We start from the raw sequence: 18,761 nt of genomic DNA, 5'->3' as shown, positions 1-18,761 counted from the left end.
ATGGTTAAACCTAGTTAATTGTTACAGAATGGCAGATTGTAAAGAATATTCAATAATATGTAAAATGCATCAGTGGGTTTTTCTCAGGGTAATGTATTATAATTTATAGCATTCTTTAAATGCTTCAGATTTTTTTTCTTGATTGAATTTAAAAAACATAGTTAATTGAAGTTCTATTGATTTGAGTTGAAAAGTAATTGGAATGGGGATGCTATTCTTCCTAATTTTATAATTAAAATATATGTTGCTGAAAAGTTTTCATTTACCTCTGTTTTAAAATTATTTGATTTCTTATAAAAGGAGAGGCAACATTTGCACAATCGTGTTTCCTATGATCACGGGAGACTGGAATGTTGCAAAAAATACTTTGCAAGGAGAACAATGGTATCAGGCATTTGCAGGAAGCCTGAAACGCAGTATATATTGAACTGTTCCTTATTCCCTTTGGGAAGGTAGGGGCGTAATTAATACTATTTAACATTATTACTTATTATTTATTTACTTCTAATTACTTGTAAGTTCTTTTAACTTACTTACAATACTTATTATATACTTATGATAATATTATGCAGTGATGACCCAAAACATCCACTGTACCACTAGACTATTTTATAAGTCAAAGAAATACCACCATTAAGACCTCAGACTTGGAATAAGATCAGAGGGGAGGGAAATGGTGGAGGGATGGAAGTGAAGAAGGAGACTCTCTCTATGAACTCTGGGTTACCCCAAGTGTGACTGCTCCTTCATGGCTTTAAAAATTCATACTGTTCAGGAAATTCTGACATATAGTCAAGGGACGCTTCAGTAAAACAGTCTGGGACAATCCGTTTAATCTTTCAATGTTAATCTATTTGTCAGATTAGATAACAAAAATCCCCTATCTTTCTCCCCAAAATATCCTTTTTCTTTTGAATGTAGGCAAATCTCACTGACTGGAATATTAGCTCCCTGAGGGAAGAGCTACAGAAGATGGGCTTGTAAAGAAATATACCTGCTTTCTAGGAATTTAACTTCCTGTTGGGTAAGATTAAAAAAATAAAAAACCATATCTATAAAGATAACTAAAAACTTCAAACAGTGTGTTTCAAGTATATAGGGTTTGGCAGAGTCTATCAATTTGTTTAAACGTGTTTAAACTCCATGAAGTAGTTTAAAGAATGGGCTCATTCTCTGTGTTCCTGGGTCCAGACCAGGGCCTGGCACATGGCAGCTATACAAAGCAATAAATATTTGTTGTTGTTAATGATGTTGATGTAAATAGAGGTTTAAAACTCTACGGTCAAAGTTTGGAAAATTCCAGATTAAACAAGGTGAAAAAGTCTACTTAGTCTTTAATATGCAAAAGTACATTGTGGATTTCCAAGAGGGTATTACAGTACATTTGATTAGAGGACTGTTTAGAATTGTGGGACAGCTCACAGGATTTGCTTCATTGTAACACACTGGGAAATTCTGGCAAAAACAAGAAACGCTTTAATGGTGATAAATTTTCTGTAAGACCACACAAAGAGAGGCTCCAGATTTAAGTGAATAATAAGAAGTTCAAAATAGGTCAGCCAGGTTTCATTCCTTCTGGAAGACTATAGAGGAGAATCTGTTTGCTTGCTTTTTCTTTCAGGTGCTCAAATTCATTGACTGATGGTTCTGCAATCACTCTGACCTCTGCTTCTGTCTTTTTTCATCTCCTTCTCTTGACTCTCCCGCCTCTTTCCCTTATAAGGACCCCTGTGACTATATTGGGCCCATCCAGATTTTGCAGGACAAGGTCTCCATCTCAAGATCTTTACCTTAATCACATCTGTAAAGTTCCTTTAGTCATGTAATGTAACAAATTCCCAGGTTCCAGGATGAGGATGTGGACATTTCTGGGGACCATTATTCAGCCTCCCACACCCACAATATTTCCTCTAACCCCAGAGAATACCCAGTAAATATCTGCTGAATATCACTGAGAGATTGGATGAAAGAGTTTTAGTAAACGCCCTGAATTATGCTGATAAAGAATAAATGGACTTCTGATACCATCATTGCAGTAGGCTTTGCAGGAGTTTTCAAGAGTATAGGGGTTTTTTTTTTTGAGAAAAGTCTTTCCGTGGTGGAGAGTGTTGTGAAATGATAATTTAGCAGAGGCAAAATGCATTTCTGCAGAAACACACATCCTCCCCTCAATAATCACTCAGGATGCTGACTTTCCCCCCAGACCTGCTTCCTATGTTGGGATTGTTTTATTGTGGCCAGACTTTGAGTGGGAAGAAAGTGGAGGTTGGCAGAGTTAAATGGGAAAAGGCCAGAGTCGAAAGAGTAAAGAAAGAATTAGCCCGAGCTGATGGAGAGATGGCTTCTAGGATGATTCCTTTTAAAATCTAAGGTGGTTTATGAGATATCCACTCCACCATTTCCCTCTGAGATTGTGCCGTAAAATGAGAGGGATACAAAAGGCAGACTTCTTTATTTCCTTAGGAGGTTATGTCCAATGGGTCCAGCTTCTTGTTTTTCTTCTCAATCATTGTTTTGTTCTCATTCTTTACAAAATAAATTTCATTCTGATGTTTACTTTAGAAAATAAAGATTAACTACTCTAATATTCAGAGATAGCCACTGCAACATTTTGCCATATTCTTACCCAATTTGTTTTCTCTGTATATATTATTATGTTACAGAATCAGGACCATAGTCTAGGTATAGTTTTATATCTTACCTGTGTTCACTTGACAGGGAGCATTTTCTCAGTGGCATTAAATATTCTTCAAAACATGATTATTTAATGACTGTATAATGTTGGACTTTTTGGATGTACAACTATAGCTGAATGTTCATGCTTTCTCTTGGAAAAAATGATGTAGCCTTGCATTTCATCTTTTGCCATTTTCTTTCTTGCTTCTACATAATAGTAGATGCAATCAAAGGATGTGAACATGTTTATAGTTCTTCTCAGATGTGGCCAAAGGTATTAATTTACACTTATACTGGCAGTATATCAGTCTCAGTTTCTGTCTCTCCTCACACTTGGTAGAATTAAGCATCAGTCATTAAAAAATTTTTTCAGCACTTATTGGACATTTATAGTAATTCTTATATAACGTGTTCATCTATATTCCTTGCCCATTTATCAATGAGGTGTTAATATTTTGCTTATGCACTGTGTTAAACTCTTTATATGTCCTATCTCTGGAAATTATTTTCCTAGTTGGGTGTTTGCCTTTTAATTTGAAGTATTGTACTAATACATGACTTTTTTCATGTTTAATTACTGCAGCCAAATATGCTACTGCTTTCTGACGTATGGTTGGAAATTCTTTGTTTGGCCCAATATGTAATAAATAACCACCTAGATTTTTCATAATCCTTTATGACTTTATTTTTTACCTTAATATGTAATTCATCCATAATTTAGTTTGACATATTATATGAGGTAGAAATATAATTTTTAACTATTCAAGTAGTTATTCCAACACCATTTACTGAATAATCCCTTCTTTCTCCATTGAGTTGTGATTAAATCTATCTCTGATTAAATTGGCAAATACATTTCTGTATCTGGGCCCTCCATTCTTTTTATTTTATTTTTTTACAATCTGTTGATTATTATAGGGGAATCATATTATATTTTCTATAACACATATCCATTTCTGATATGGCAAACCCTAACCCCTTCATTATTTTGTTTTAAATGTGCCTTAGCAATTATCATCTGAGCATTCTTCAAGGCAAATGTTGGAATTAATTTTTGATTATAAAAATCCTGGTGTATTCTGCATAGAATTATATACAAACTATGAATTATTTTGAAGGATTTTGTATCTTTACAATTTTCAATCATTTCACAATATGCCTCGGTTTTTTCAAGTCTTATTTGACGTGATAAAAAAATTATTTCTTCATATAAGTCCTGCATATTTTTGAAGGTTATTCTTGAGCATTATATACTTTTTATTTAGCTATATTTGGGATGTTAGGTATTGTTTTCTAATTGGTAATTACTGTTATATGAAAGATCAGTTTTTATATTTTGTTTTTTATTCTATTTATTATTTTTTACCTAGTTCTTTTTAGTTTCCCTAGTAAACAATCATGTTATACCAAATAATGATTCTGTTACCTTTCTAAAGAGCATACTTCATATTTCAGAATTACATCTTATGGTATAAACTAGAATTTCCACAGCAGTGTTAAATATACTTAATTGTATTTATTCTTATCTTGTTTCTGATTTTCTTTCTGATGGGTTTTTCCAACCATGTTAAGTGATTTTATTGCATTCCTAATAAGCTGCAAGTATTTTTTTAATCAAAAGGGGTTTTGAAATGTTGTAAAATGCCTTAAGATTTATTTTTGGTAGGTTATCCTTTATATGAAAACATAACACAGAAGCCAGAATATAGGATTTATGGCCAGACAGACATGAGCTCAAATTACATATCTTCCTCTTAGAAGTATATAACTTAGAAGTATATTACTCTTAGAGTAAGTGATTTGTCTTCTTCCAATTACAGTTTTTTATCCTGTAATATGAGGATAATAATATAAATATCTTGTAAGGATATTGTGAGTATCCAATGAGAATTGTTTGCATTTCACCAGACTTGATATAGAGTATCATATTAAAAAAAATATTGTGTAATTTTTGCCTTTGATCTATTAAAATGATATACTATAATCACAAATTTCCTAATATTTAATCATCTTTTTGTTCTTGGAGTAAAGCCTAGTTGGTCACGATGAAATGTTTTCATAACTCATTGCTGTATTCAATATTTGTTGTTTATTGCATCAATTTGCATGAGCTGGTCTTACGTTGAATTTTTATGTTGTCTTGTTAGTTTTTACATCAAAATGATGCTTAACTTCATAATGTGATTGGGAAGTTTTTATTTTTTTCTGTGCTGTGAACAGAAAAAAAAATGTAATGGGAATTCTATTTCTCTTGAGAATTTTAAAGAAGTTTCCTGTGGAGTTTTCTATGCCTGGATTATTTTTTGAACGAGATAATGCTTTTATAACTTTTTAAGATTTTTTTTCTGTTTGTTGGTGTCTGTTTCTCTCCTTATTTGTTCTATTCAACGTGTCTGTTTCTGCTTGTGTTGATCTTGGTAATTCACATTGTACGTAAACATTGTCCTTGTGTTAGTATTTTTAAAATAATAAGCATGGGATTGAACACAGTATTCTCTTACAATTTCTAAGATTTTTTATATCTGTGCTTCTCTCTCTTTTTCCTGGCTTACTGTATAATTCTGAGGTTTATCTGACTTATTTTAAAGAACTACCTCTTGGGTTTATTTATCCTACTGTCTTAGTGCCTCTCACTTCTGTAACATGATATGGTAGTCATTAGACCCTAGTTTTTATATACTGTTAACTCTGCCACCTCGAAAGTAGTCATTGGTAGTCAGAGATCATTTGGGCGCCTCAAAGGTCACCCTTAAGAAAGGAGCTGGTGTCGTTCCAAGGCTGTGAGCTATTAGGGACCAGTCTGCCTGGGTTCACATCCCAGCTCTGGCACTGACAACCCATGTAATCTCCAGCAAGTTCCTCAGATGTTGTATGTTATAGTTTTGTCATCAGCATGTGAGGATATGAAGCTCTGAAAACAGTGTCTGGCATGTAGGAAGTAGCTTTTAGCTACCTTCAATTTTATATTTGATAATCAACACCGCTGCTGTTCTCAACGTTACGGTTTATAGATACCGTTGTAAGTGGAAAATTCTAAGACAAGTGGAACATTAAAGTATTCTTTTGCTTTAAGTTTCTTTTTATTTTTCTTGAGAGAAAAGATAGAGTGCAAGTGGGGAAGGGCAGAGAGAATGGGAGAGACAATCCCAAGCAGGCTGCACGCTGTCAAGCACAGAGCCCAGTGCGGGGCTCGAACTCGCTGACTGTGAGATCATGACCTGAACCAAAATCAAGAGTGGGATGCCTAACCGACTGAGCCACCCAGGTGCCCCTAACATTAAAGTATTCTTATTTGTGATGTTTTTAAGGGTGTCCAGCCTTTAGAAGAACCAGACACTCTCATTAAAAGATACTCCAGGTATTCGAAGAAAAAAAAAAACAAACCAGACTGTGAAGTTACAGTTAATCTGTTCAAAATCCACATTGGTAGAAACGCAGGGGTTCCTCACATGCTTCTCCCATCTGTGTGGGTCCTCACATATCTGCTGATAGCTGTATTCCAAAAGTCAGAGATAAAGGTGTTTTCTTGAGGAAGCCAGCGATTTTCAGGAATGGCTTAAGTATTATTATTTGGGGAGGGGTGGCAAGGGTATCTTAATTAGACCGGCTGTTTGTTTGGAGAGGGTTCTGTAATGATGGAAAATATGCATGTTTTTTTCTGCCCAGTATGTGAAGGGCGCACCTAATCGTAGCAGCAGCAGGGACAAAGGGTAGATGTGCTCTCTGACAGTCATGTCACGTAGGCAAGTGAGGCGCTAAATTACAAACAGGCGATTCCACTGTGTGTGTGTGTGTATCGTGCTGTGCTTCACATTTATTGCCTTCATTGATTCCATGATCTTCTCTTGGAGTGCTGTGCCTCCTAGAATACTTTCTTAACCTTTGCTGCTTGCAACATCTTCCTGTACCTCCCCAAAGGGAGAGGCCTTCCTCACTGTGCCTCCATTGCTTTTGGGGTAAAGTTCAAACTTCATAGCAGGCACAGAGAAGGCCTCTCCAGACCCATATCCTCCCACCATTCTTCACCAGGCCTCACGGTGTTAACCATTGTGGCAGGCAGAAGTCTCAGATGCCCCCCCAGAGGGCCCACCTCCTGCTGTGCATGCCCTCTTCGATCCCTGCTCTTTGCTGGGGACAGGACCTGTGAATATGATGGGACTGTCACTCTTTTGACCACATAAGACTCTATCTTAGCAGAGAGTCTTCTGCTGGCCTCGAAGAAGCAAACTGTGGTATTGTGGAGAGGGCCACATGGCAGAGGATGGCAGGTGCCTTTAGGGACTGAGAGCAGCCCCCAGCTGGCGGCCATCAGGAAAAGGTGGCCCTTGGTCCTGCAATCCAGGGAGCTGAATTCTCCCAACAACCAGGGAGCTTGGAAGGGAACCTTGAGCTTCAGATGACTTTGTAGTGCCAGCAACACCTTGATTTCAGCCTGATGAGATCCTGAGCAAAGGGCCAAGCTGACCTAAGCCATGGGACTGACCCATGGAAACTGTCAGATGATAAATATTGTTGTTTTAAGGTGTCAAGTGTGTGGTAATTTGCTGTGCGGCTATAGCAAAGCAATGCAATTAGTCAGTTATTGCCTTCCACTCATCACCCATTTCCTTTGGTGCCACCATGTCCATGTGTCCCCATCCAGGGCTAAGTTACCATCCCTCTGGCCTCCCCGAAATTGTCATCCTGTTCTGTGTGGGAGAACATGATTTTTTAAATTCTGAAATCGTACTCTTGATATGGTCTTTGTCTCTTCGGATTACTTTTATCCATAAATCTATTTCCAGCATCATATTCTGTTTTTATATTCTGTTAAATGAATGTGAGTGCAAATATGTTATGAATTAGTTATTTTGCATTCTTCAAAACTCACTATATCCAAATACGTATCTGAAAGAGTGAATTCATTGTCAAATTTAGACTAGGGGTCTTGGAACGAGCATGAATTAAGCTGCGTGAGAACTACAGGGTGGTAAGCTATGAGGATTCACCCTTGGCCCTCTCAAGATACTAGTTTTTTATCAATAATGTTGGTGAGGATATAGATTGCATATTTATCAAAGTTGTGGTTGACATGAAGCCTGGAAGCATGGAAAATGCTTTGAGTAACAGAATTAGCATCCAAAAGGACCATTTCAGGTGGGTTTGACAGGCCAACTCTAGCAAGATGAACTTTAAGGCATTAAGGTGTAAAAAGCCCTACAGTTAAGGGGGGAAAATCAATCTAGAATCTAAGGATAGGGTAGGTAAGACAGACAACATATGCAAAAATATTTAGATTAGATGTTTACAAGTGAATATAAATCAGTGGTATATCAAGGCTTGAAGCTGAGCTTATTTGAATCATCAAGTTAATTTTAGATTCTATTAATTGAACTGCTGTGTCTAGAACAAGAAGAATAGTCCTCCTCTGCTCCACGTGAGTCACCCCTAGAGGGTGGGGTAGTTTTGGGTACCTCTTTTAATGGAGTCATAGACAAACTGGAATTTCTCCGCTGGGCAGGGACCAGATGAGTGAGCAGATTTTAGTATGTGAGTACAATATTGTGGAATAATCTGAGTTGTGGATATTTTGTCCGTGAAAGAAAAGGCATCGAAGGATTAGACTTCCTTTCTATAACCTTGGTGAATGGAAATTATGGGGAAATAGATTTTTTATTTTATTAAAGAAGTAATTACTGACATGTACTTAACAAAATAGACTTAGTGGCCTTTGGGAGCTGTTGGGCTCATTGTCCCGGAGCTGTACGAATAAAGGCTAGCAGATTTGCGAAGAGGTCTTTTGAATACAATGTCACAGTGAGACAATGATGGACCAAAAGAGACCAAAACATATGGAGGCAAGAAAATGTCATTAAAGGTAAAGACTATAGAAACTTATGTGTGTGGTTTCATACAGTAGGCGGTAACACAGCATAATTCCAGGCAGAGGATCGGGTCCCCCACGTTGCCCAAAGTTCCCCAAGAGTCAGTATCCACCCCTTAATTAGGCCACCTGTGTGGAATGCAGATTCCTCTAGGTGTGAGAAACTGGCTGTAGCAGATGCTGGTCTTGTCCCACCCAGATCCCCTTCACTGGCGAGCGCACCCATGCTCCAGCTGCTGTGGCTGTTGGCCGCCAGCCTCTCACATCTGCACCCTCCCCTTTAAAATTGCCCTTGATTGATGCTGTCTGCCTTATCCAAAGACGCCTGGGGGGTTAGAGCACCCATCCCTGGGGGATGGCCAATCACCGGCTGATGCAGAGATATGGGGGCTTAGTCCCCCTGTCTCTGTGCAGGACAACCTCTGAGGAGCAATCTACACTCCTGGTGGGATCAGGCTAGACTTTTCCTGGCATCACATCTCCGTTGTCTTCCCCTCTACCCTCTCATGCCTCCTGTGCTCCCTCATACATTTCCACTAAGAGCCCTGACTTGTGCAGGAATTGTCATCTCAAGGTTTGCTTCTAAGGTTCCTTATCTGAGACACTACCTTTGCCTTTAAAAAAAAAATACATTTATTTATTTATTGAGAGAGAGCACACGTGGGGGTAAGGGGAGAGAGAGAGGGAAAGAGGTAGAAACAAGACTTGAGCTCACCCAACACAGAGCTTGAACTTATGAACCATGAGATCATGACCCGAGCCACTCAGGTGCCCCTACCTTTGCCTTTCTTTGGGCATTTATAACTTCTTGCCCCTCTGCTTATAGGAGGTTCTGTCTTTTCATCTACCCTCTTACTCAGTGCTCATAACTGGGCCAAGATATCATCCTCTGTGTTTATATTATGGGACTAGGTGAAGAGAAGGTCATTTTGCCAGAAGCACGCCCAGCAGGCTCACGCTTTCTGGCATGTCTGAGGACCTCTCCAGCAACACTGGAAGAGATGCCCTCTGAGAGGCCATCCCCCCGGGCATCAATGATTCTATGGTTCTCACAATACCACTTCATCCCTCAAAGTACACAACGTGCGCGTGTACACACACACACACACACACTTCATGCACACAACTTCCTTTGTTTCTTCTCTGACAATGGCGATGCCACCTGACCCTCTCTTGGAGATGAAAAGACCGGAGGCTTTCCCTGTGGGGCATCAGTGTTCCAGCACTTGTCAGATTAGACAAACGTGAAGACCAGTTGATGTCCATGTCCTTTTCCCCTTTTAGCTGCCTTATGTTTCTGCTCCTTTGCGCTTCTTTCCAAACATCCTGCTGGGAATGAGCACCTGGCGATCACCAGCCATGTGAGGTGGCTTGTGGGAGAAGAGGAGGAAGAACTTGGTGTGGGGAAAAGAGGCTTGGTTTGGGGTCTAGATTGACGTGCTCAATTCGTGGCTCTGGATTTCCGCTGGACAGCTATGTAACCTTCAAGTCACTTAACCTTTTTAATCTCAATTTCCTCGTGTATGAAATGAGTGGAATGGGCTTGCCCTACCTGACAGGCTCATGAAGACCAAGTGAGACAGGGCATCCTATGAAAGTATATAGCCGTTGATAGACATGAGATATTATTCAGATACTATTTTAAAATGCACTACTGCTTATTGGCGTGCCTGGGTGGCTCAGTCAATTAAAGCATCCGACTCTTGATTTCAGCTCAGGTCATGATCTTGCAGTTCATGAGTTTGGGCCCCATGTCAGGCTCTGCTCTGTCAGCACAGAGCCTGCTTGGGATTCTCTCTCTCTCTCCCCCTCTCTGTGCACCTCTTTCTGTGCTTGTGTGCTCTCTCTCAAAATAAATAAGTAAACACGAAAAGAAAAGAGAAGAAAAGAAAACAAAAGAGAAGAAAAGAAAAAAGAAAGCTCTCCTTAAGAGCTTACAAAATAGTAGGAGAACTGAGGTGCTGAGGTACAAACACACATAAAAACTATTTAAGGTGGAGACGGTCCATGTCACCAGGGAGGGACACAGTTGTATAGGTGAACTCATTGTTCTTTGGGAACATTTGTTCTTTGGGCCCAAACATTTGTTCATCTTCTTCCTTGGATTTCCTTTCTGGCTTGGGGTTTGTAAACAGCAGGACCTTTGCATAAAAACAGGAAGTAACAAAAATCTGTTACCCCTTTTTATGCTTAAGTGAGAAAAGAGACTAGTCCATATATATATATATATATATATATATATATATATATATATGATGCAGAGGCAAAATAATCTTTTTAGAATCAATACTTCTCTTTTTTTTTCTTTTTTAAAAAATTATCTTAATGTTTATTTTTGAGAGAGAGAGACAGAGCATGAGCAGGGGAGGGGCAGAGAGCGAGGGAGACACAGCCTCCAAAGCAGGCTCCAGGATCCAAGCTGTCAGCACAGAGCCCGACGTGGGGCTCAGACTCACAGACCGTGAGATCATGACCTGAGCCGAAGTCAGACACTCAACCGACTGAGCCACCCAGGTGCCCCAGAATCAATACTTTTCAATGAGACTTAAGAATGCCTGTTTTCCAATGGATCTTATACATCAGCCAGATCGCTGAGCTGGAAATGCTTCCACATGTATCTCTCTGTAGGAAACGATCGGCTGATTTTTTTTATCATAGCGACAGCAGGTCTACATTATTATTAATATACTTCCAGTGCTTAGAGAAGCTTGGAGAAGCTGGATAGAAATAGTTCGATACAGGTGATCTTCCAGGCCACCTGTCCTAGAGATGCCAGTGCTCCAGGCATAGTGTTGCAACCTCAGAATCAGTGCTCACAGGCAGTGCCAGAATGCCGAGACGTACAGGGGTTTTCTGACAACCTGAATTGGTATTACTTTTGACAGCCAGGCCCAGAGTGAACCTTCCGAAATAAATGAATAAATAAATACACACACACACACGTGCGTACACATACATGCATGTGCATATATGTATACATATAGATGTATATACATATATATGTCAAAAAATATATCCATATCTCTGTCTATATCTATATACAGATGTATACATAGTAGGTATGTAGAAACTATAGAAGAGCCACTCCAGATTCTTTGTCTGGGCCTCAGGACAGGTCGGCAGGACGGCGCCGTGTAGAAGTCAAGTCGCAGATCAAAGCTTGCCCTCTTGACTGCTGTGTGTTTATACACGGCATGATCCTGCCAACCTGTCCCTGAGGCCCAGAGAATCTCCAGGGGTGCTTCTATAGTCTCTACACCGCTGACAGTGTCAGGCTGTCCTTTCTGTGACTCAGTCTCCTGTGATTATTCTTCTATTCTTGTGTTTTCTTAGAAAAGCAGTAGCTCTTCTGATCTCCTTCGCATATTCCTTATTGTGGGGAAGGCGCGCTTCCCGTACTTACCCCCGGATATACGCCAACATTGTTATTCCGATAGTAGCCCTTTCTCTTCTTTTCCCTCAAAATGGGATCCTATTGTTGTCTGACTCACCCTGGGGTCTGTCTAACCCCCTTCTCAGTACATAAGTGTCATTTTTAATTCTGTTCTAGTCCTGGCTTTGTCCCCCCACTGCTTTTAAGGGCACATTTAAGGCTTATTATGTGTACCCTCATGTAGTTCTTTGATTTCTCTAGTCACTTAAGCTGCAATTAATTCCGACTTCTGTGAAAGAGAATTAATCATACTGGGGCATAATCATCTATCCTTCCTAAACAGCGTGGAGGGGCTGAGGAGGAGGAGTCCAGCAAAGCATGCTTGTATACGTACATTGCTGTGGGCATCGCTTCTGTTTCTGGGCCCACATCCCTCATTGTTTCCTCTCTTGCCCTTTCAATACTTTGGGGACTGATTTGTTTTAAGTTCTTGAGTGGTTGTGGCTAGGGCTGGGCCCTGCATTCCGGCCTCAGAGTATGGGAAGGTCTCGTTCCCCTTGGCTCCTTGTTGCAAACACACCAAGCTCTTCTCTTGTGCAAGGCGTATGCTGAACGTTTAGAGTTATCACGTTATGGAGAGAAGAAATGTTCGTCTTCATAGAGGCATGCTCATGTGTCTTGGGGTTTTGCTGTGGCTCGGTGCTACCTATTTCTGTCCTTTGTCTCCTGGACCTCATCCCGGCTCTAGGCACAGCTGACTAGCACCCTGCTCATTTCTCTACATTCGCTTCCTTCGACCTTTCTATTTATCTCCTCCTCTGTCCCTCTGCCCACACGTCTCCTGAATCCTTTGCCTCACTTTGCCTAAGTGGCATTAAAGGTTTTCTAGCATTCTGATTGTCTCTTCATCTTCCATCTACCCAGTGTCTTAACTTTACTTTTTGTAGTTCCAAACTTTGTTCTCTCTTCCTCCCTCTTTGCTTCCAGTGGCACCAGGCACCTAATCATCCAAGCTGGAAACCTCCAGGTCACTATTGACTTCTCCCTACCATCCGAGTTGATTTTCAATGAAATGCTGCTCCCATCCATCCCTATCCTGTAGCCCCTATCTCAGGCCTAGACTGTTCCAACATGTTGGCGTTGGTTTTCATTTGCTAAAAAGCAAATTTGAACGTGCCCCCCACCCCCCCGGCAATGGGTGTCTTTTTGATCGCTGAACTCTACACAATAAAATTCAGATGCACGACGTGACACCCATAGCTCTGCAGTGACAGACCTTGGCCCCCTCTCCTACTACTGTCTGTCCCTCCCCACTACGTGTCAGACACACTAACTTCTCACTATTTTTGGAGGACGGTTTTCTGCCTTTTCCATATACCATCTTTTCTCCCTCAAAATGTCCTCGTTTTCTCTAGTTGGCAAAGATCTATTCTTTCAGAACTACCTTATAAAGTTTTCTGGATTTTCTCATGTTGAAGCTCCTTTGTATGTCAGCTGAGTGTTGTCTGTGTCTCTATCATGACATCTAACCCCATATTGAGGGTTAAAAAGAAAAGGAACTCTTTGCATTTGCAGAATAATTTATAGATGACAAAACTTTTTCACAGGCTTTCTCTCCATGGTGAGTTGGAAAAAGCAGAGATATGAAAGGGAGGTTGTGTTCAACAGCCCTTTGGTGTCTGTTCTATTTTGGTCATGTTTGATCCCCGGGTACTGTTATCTACACCTTTAGCAACAAGGAAAGTGTGTCAAACGTCCTGCCACTTAGGAGGATAAGAGCCTGGGCAGAGCACTTGGTGATGATGGCCAGCCAATCTGTTCTCGAAAGCGATAGTCTTGAATTAATGACAGAAGGACCCAGGGGAAATCTATAAGAACTCCGAGCTAGGAGTTTTTGCTAAGAACATTCTTTGTAAAACATTGAATTTTTAAGCACAAATTTAAGCTAAGAATGGCTCGACCTCCTTTCATCTTGCTTTTTATTTTAATCATGGAATTAGGCTTGCCTGGTTAATCAGTGCCCAAAGCAAAGATAACCTAGGGGCAGTTGGCACTAGATAATTCAGACACTAGCTACAGGTTAAACCAGAAAGGGGGTGGGGGCGGGATGACTCGGAAAGCAGTTACTGGCTACTTAAGTATATAGTCATTGAATTTTAGAGCTTGAAGGATCTAGCCTCTAATTATAACTGAGGAACGAGGCCGGGGGAAGTCAAGCACCTGTCAAGACCCTCACCATTAATGGCTGTGAACTGTGTCTTATCCAGAATCCTTTCCCCACCTCGTTAATATATACGAAGGCACAAAATGGTCCTTGAGGGAAAATAACGCAGGATACACTGATACAGTTACTCATGAGATTGAGCCTTCATTTTGGGTAAATTAGGTGGATGATAACTTTAATAGAAGCCAAGAGTTTTTACTGGTTTATCTCATTGTGATCCTCACAAAAACCCTGTGAGATGATGTATTTGTATTCTGTTGCTGTGGTCAGGTCAGGTCTGCCCTTGTTGCAGTCAGAATTTAGAGATGAGTTCTATGGGACTAAAGTCAAGGGATCTGTATGTCTAGTTCCTTCTGGAGACTCCAAGGGGAGAAGCCAGTACCTTGCCTCTTCCAGCTTGTAGGGGCTGCCTGTTTCCTTGGCTTGCAGTTTCTTCCTCCACCTTCAAAACATGTCATGCAATCTCTTCTTCCCTCAGCATCTAACCCTCTCCTCCACCTCTGATTCCTCTTCATCCCCCTCACAAGGTCCTGTGCAATTATACTAGGCCCACCAAATAAGAAAGAAAAACAACACAATATACTGGGCCCACCAAATAATCCAACCTAATCTCTTCATTGTGAAATCCTTCATAACACTAGCAAAGTCCCTTTTGTCATATAAGATAACACATTTACAGGTTCCCGCAAGTGGGACATGGACGTATTTGGGGGGGCCATTACTCAGCCCACCACAGAGAGGTTCTGTTCTACAGCTGAAGAAACTGAGATACAGAGAGATGAAGAAACTTCCATAGGGTTAGGTAGTTACTGAGGAGCAGTCATTCATTCTTTACCACTATCTCTGGAACTGAGTTAGAAGAAATAAAAAATAAATGATATAACTGATCTCAAGGTAAATGTGACCTAGCATCATATTTTTAAGACCCCCCCCCAAAAGAAACTAAACCTGTGGTCTCAATTATAAAATATAATCTATTATAAGAAAAACAAAGATTCTAAGCTTTTTTTGAAGGGTAACATTCTTTATAAGCTCAAGGTGATTCTTGGACTATAATAGGCCACCATCCAGACTTAGTCATCCTGCTAGCTGCTGTGAGCTGATATTTAAATTTTCAAAGCTTAAATCAGCTTCAATACATTTCTATCCATTGGTAGTGGGTGGCCACTCTAATGCAGTGAAGCTAACATTTTTGAACTTGACAGCATTTCTTTTTAATTTTTGAAGTCAGCTATTGTATTTCTCCTAATCTCTCCCTTCTCTCATTTGAGTATCTCAGATTCAGATTTAGTTAGCCATTCATGTGAAATGGACTTTTGACATCCCAGTGTCTACATTAACTTCCCCTAAGAACTCTCTAGTATTTCCTTCTCATAAAGTATGGTCCCAAGGATTGCTTATGGTATTGCAGCTATATTCAACAGTCTTGTATACAGTTGAATGTTCCCCTTCTTAAACTGGAAAGTGTAACTCTGTAATCTTACACTTTTGACGTAGAATTAATGGAAAGTTGGACAGGCCAGCCCATTTCCAGAAAGAAACTAATTTCAAGCTGTAGCTTGGCTGATAACCCACTTCAAGTCCAATGAAAGAAGCAAAATATTCCTTTACATTTTGATCATCTTCAGTGCTACATACTCAGGATTCGTGGAGTTAAGAAGGCCTGTCTTCCTTGGTTGGTCTCTTTCTTCTTTATATATTTTACTTACCAATAGATTTATGCATTATAACATATATGTAGGCTATGAAACTTAATGATGAAATAAATCTCTCATTAAATCAATGTTCAACTTAGGAAGTAGGACATTACAATATGGTTAATATTGAACATGTAGCATTTTTAACTGTTCCTATCTCCTGCCTCCCTCCACTGAGGTGCACTGTTAGGAATTTTGTATTTATCAGTAAGGTTTTGGGGGGGATGTTGGTATTATATGTGTGTATATCTCCCTAAGTAATACGTATCTTAAAATTTTGCTTGAAAAACACCTTTTTTTCCTTGTCTGTGGGCTTTATAAAAATAGTTGCATGCCATATACATACTTTCCTGCAACTAGCTTTTTCATATATCCAGAATATAAAGCTAGAATTTGTTCATTTACCCCTGCTGTATGATACTATGTTGTGTGAATATACCACTTTATTTATTTGTACTTCTGTGGATGGACTTTTAGGTTATTTCCTGTTTAGGAGTTTATTCTGGTAATTTGCTGTTACAGACAATGCTGGTATGAATTTTATTGCACATTTTTTTTCAGTTCATGTGAGTAAGAGTTGCCCTATGAATAGAATTGCTGGGTCAGAAAATAAATGCACCTTGCTAGGTGATTCAAAATTATTTTTCAAAGTGGTTGAACCAATTGAAGCTCCCTTCAACAGTATGAGTTCTTATTGTTCCACATCCTTGACAACATTTGGTAATGTCAGGCTTTTAAATTTCTCCCACCTAAAATATATCTCATTGCAGTTCAAAAAACATTGCCATGATTTCTAATGAAGTTGAATGTCTTTTCATGTATTTATTTATCATTGATGCTTCCTTTTTGGTGAACTACTGTTCCTATCTTTCCCCATCTCTCTCTTAACTCATGGTAATTATAGGTGTGTGTGTGTGTGTGTGTGTGTGTGTGTGTGTGTGTGTGGAGAGGGAGGGAGGGAGGGAGAGAGAGAGAGAGAGAGAGAGAGAGAGAGAGAGAGAGGAGAAAATACTAATCCTTTGTATTGGTTTTAGGTGTTGCAAAGCACTTCTCCCAATTTGGGGCTTGCCACTTTATGGTATCTTTTAATGAACAGAAGTTCTTAATTTTAATGTCATCCAATGTATCAATATCTTGTTTCATGGTTAGTAATTTTTAATTTTTACCTGAGAAACCTTGCCCTCCCTATTCTCTATTTTTTGACTACTTTTATAATTTTATCTTTATATAGAATAGATTTTTATGTTCCACAGCATGAGATAGGGATCCAGTGCCATTTTTCTCACAGGAAAGATAGTTGTGCTGGCATAACTTGTTGAGTAGTCCATGATTTCCCCTTTGATCTTCAGTGCAAAGGCTTTCATAAATTAAAATTTTCATTTATGTGAGACTGCTTTTGGTATTTCTATTCTATTTCATTGTACAAGTTGTTTCTGTGTCAATACCTCCTGTTTGCTTTCCTTTCCTTCTTTCATTATCCATTTTTCTGCCTTCCTCTGAGGATCCTGGATCTTTCATTCCATAATTCACTTATGTCCAAGGTCAGCAAGTTTCTTAGGAACATCCTAATAGACTCCATAGTGGATCAATCACAAAATGAACAGGGCTGTCTCTTGCTCATGGTGGTTTCCTCTCCTAACACATGCCAGTAAGTTGTCAAGTCCCCACCCCCACCAGGATGATCATGGGGATGAAGGGAAAAAAGAGTATGTTCAGTTACTCTCTCTCTAAGGTCTCACTACAGTTGTTGTTGTTGTTTTTAATATTTGCCACCATATCACTTTGATCCATTTTCTTTTCTTCTAAACTACTGTCATTCATGTCCCTGGACCCTGGACTCTACACTTCCAAATTGTGTTTTTTTTTTAAATTTTTTAATGTTTATTTATTTTTGAGAGAAAGAGAGAGACAGAGTGTGAGCAGGGGAGGAGCAGAGAGAGAGACACACAGAATCCGAAGCAGGCTCCAGGCTCTGAGCTGTCAGCACAGAGCCCGATGCGGGGCTCGAACCCATGGACCACGAGATCATGACCTGAGCCGAAGTTGGACACTTAACCAACTGAGCCACCCAGGCGCCCCTCAAATTGTTTTTATATAAATGTGTACTTTATATTTTGCACTCTATATATTATCTGATTCATTTTGATCCATTTGTTCAGATTAGTTTTGAAACATGATTATATTATCTCAACTATCCACAACCATTCACTGTGATGGTAATCCTATCTTCATCCAAATCAATAATCCTCTCTATATTCATCCAAAATCAGTGTAATAACAGTTGACAGGAGAGAGCTGGATATCATAATTGTATGTACCATCTTCTCAATCAGCATTTATTAATTAATTAATAATTGTTCAAATCATCTATTCATTCCTTATCATTTAGGTCATAGTCTACGACCTTACCCCACAATATTTTGTGCTTTGTCAAGCACCTTGCTGAAAGAGGCATATGATGCCACTGGTATACCTTCATATATGTATAATTTAGCATATAACATATATTGTACCATATATCAGGTATCACATATCATATATTTGTTTATGTCTCCTCCCCAACCCCATGCTACTCTTTATTGATTACCTCATCAATTTTTCAATAGTAATCACTAACCATGCTCTTAAGTTTAAATTACAGTTTTTATGGATTTGATATTACTTCCCATGCCCAACTCTCCCTGCAACTGCCCTCAGCTCCTTCCTTTGATAATCAGGACAAAAGCTACTTTTCTCATATCAAAAAGAAGAAGAAGAAGAAGAAGAAGAAGTAGTAGTTGTTTATTTGGTGCTTGCTTGTTTGTTTTTCTCCATTACTTCTGAGGATCTGATGCCCCTGAGCCTAGAGACTTGAACACAATTAGGCGCTCACTTTAAACTCTCTCATATTTTTTTTCGGTTTACTACTAAAATGAACCACTTAAGTCC

General features: G+C 39.4%; 1 protein-coding gene across 1 annotated transcript in view; it reads left to right on the top strand.

Moving 5' to 3' along the window:
• Positions 1-951: 951 nt before the first annotated feature.
• Positions 952-18,761, top strand: part of THRB (thyroid hormone receptor beta) — a 335,135-nt gene continuing 317,325 nt past the window's right edge. The window contains exon 1 of the mRNA XM_042956862.1: positions 952-1,024. The gene's annotated coding sequence lies outside the window, so the exon portion shown is untranslated. The remainder of the gene's footprint in view (positions 1,025-18,761) is intronic.

Source organism: Panthera tigris, chromosome C2 (assembly GCF_018350195.1).
Source record: "Panthera tigris isolate Pti1 chromosome C2, P.tigris_Pti1_mat1.1, whole genome shotgun sequence".
Classification (NCBI taxonomy): domain Eukaryota; kingdom Metazoa; phylum Chordata; class Mammalia; order Carnivora; family Felidae; genus Panthera; species Panthera tigris.
This window is presented reverse-complemented; position numbering and strand designations above follow the sequence as displayed.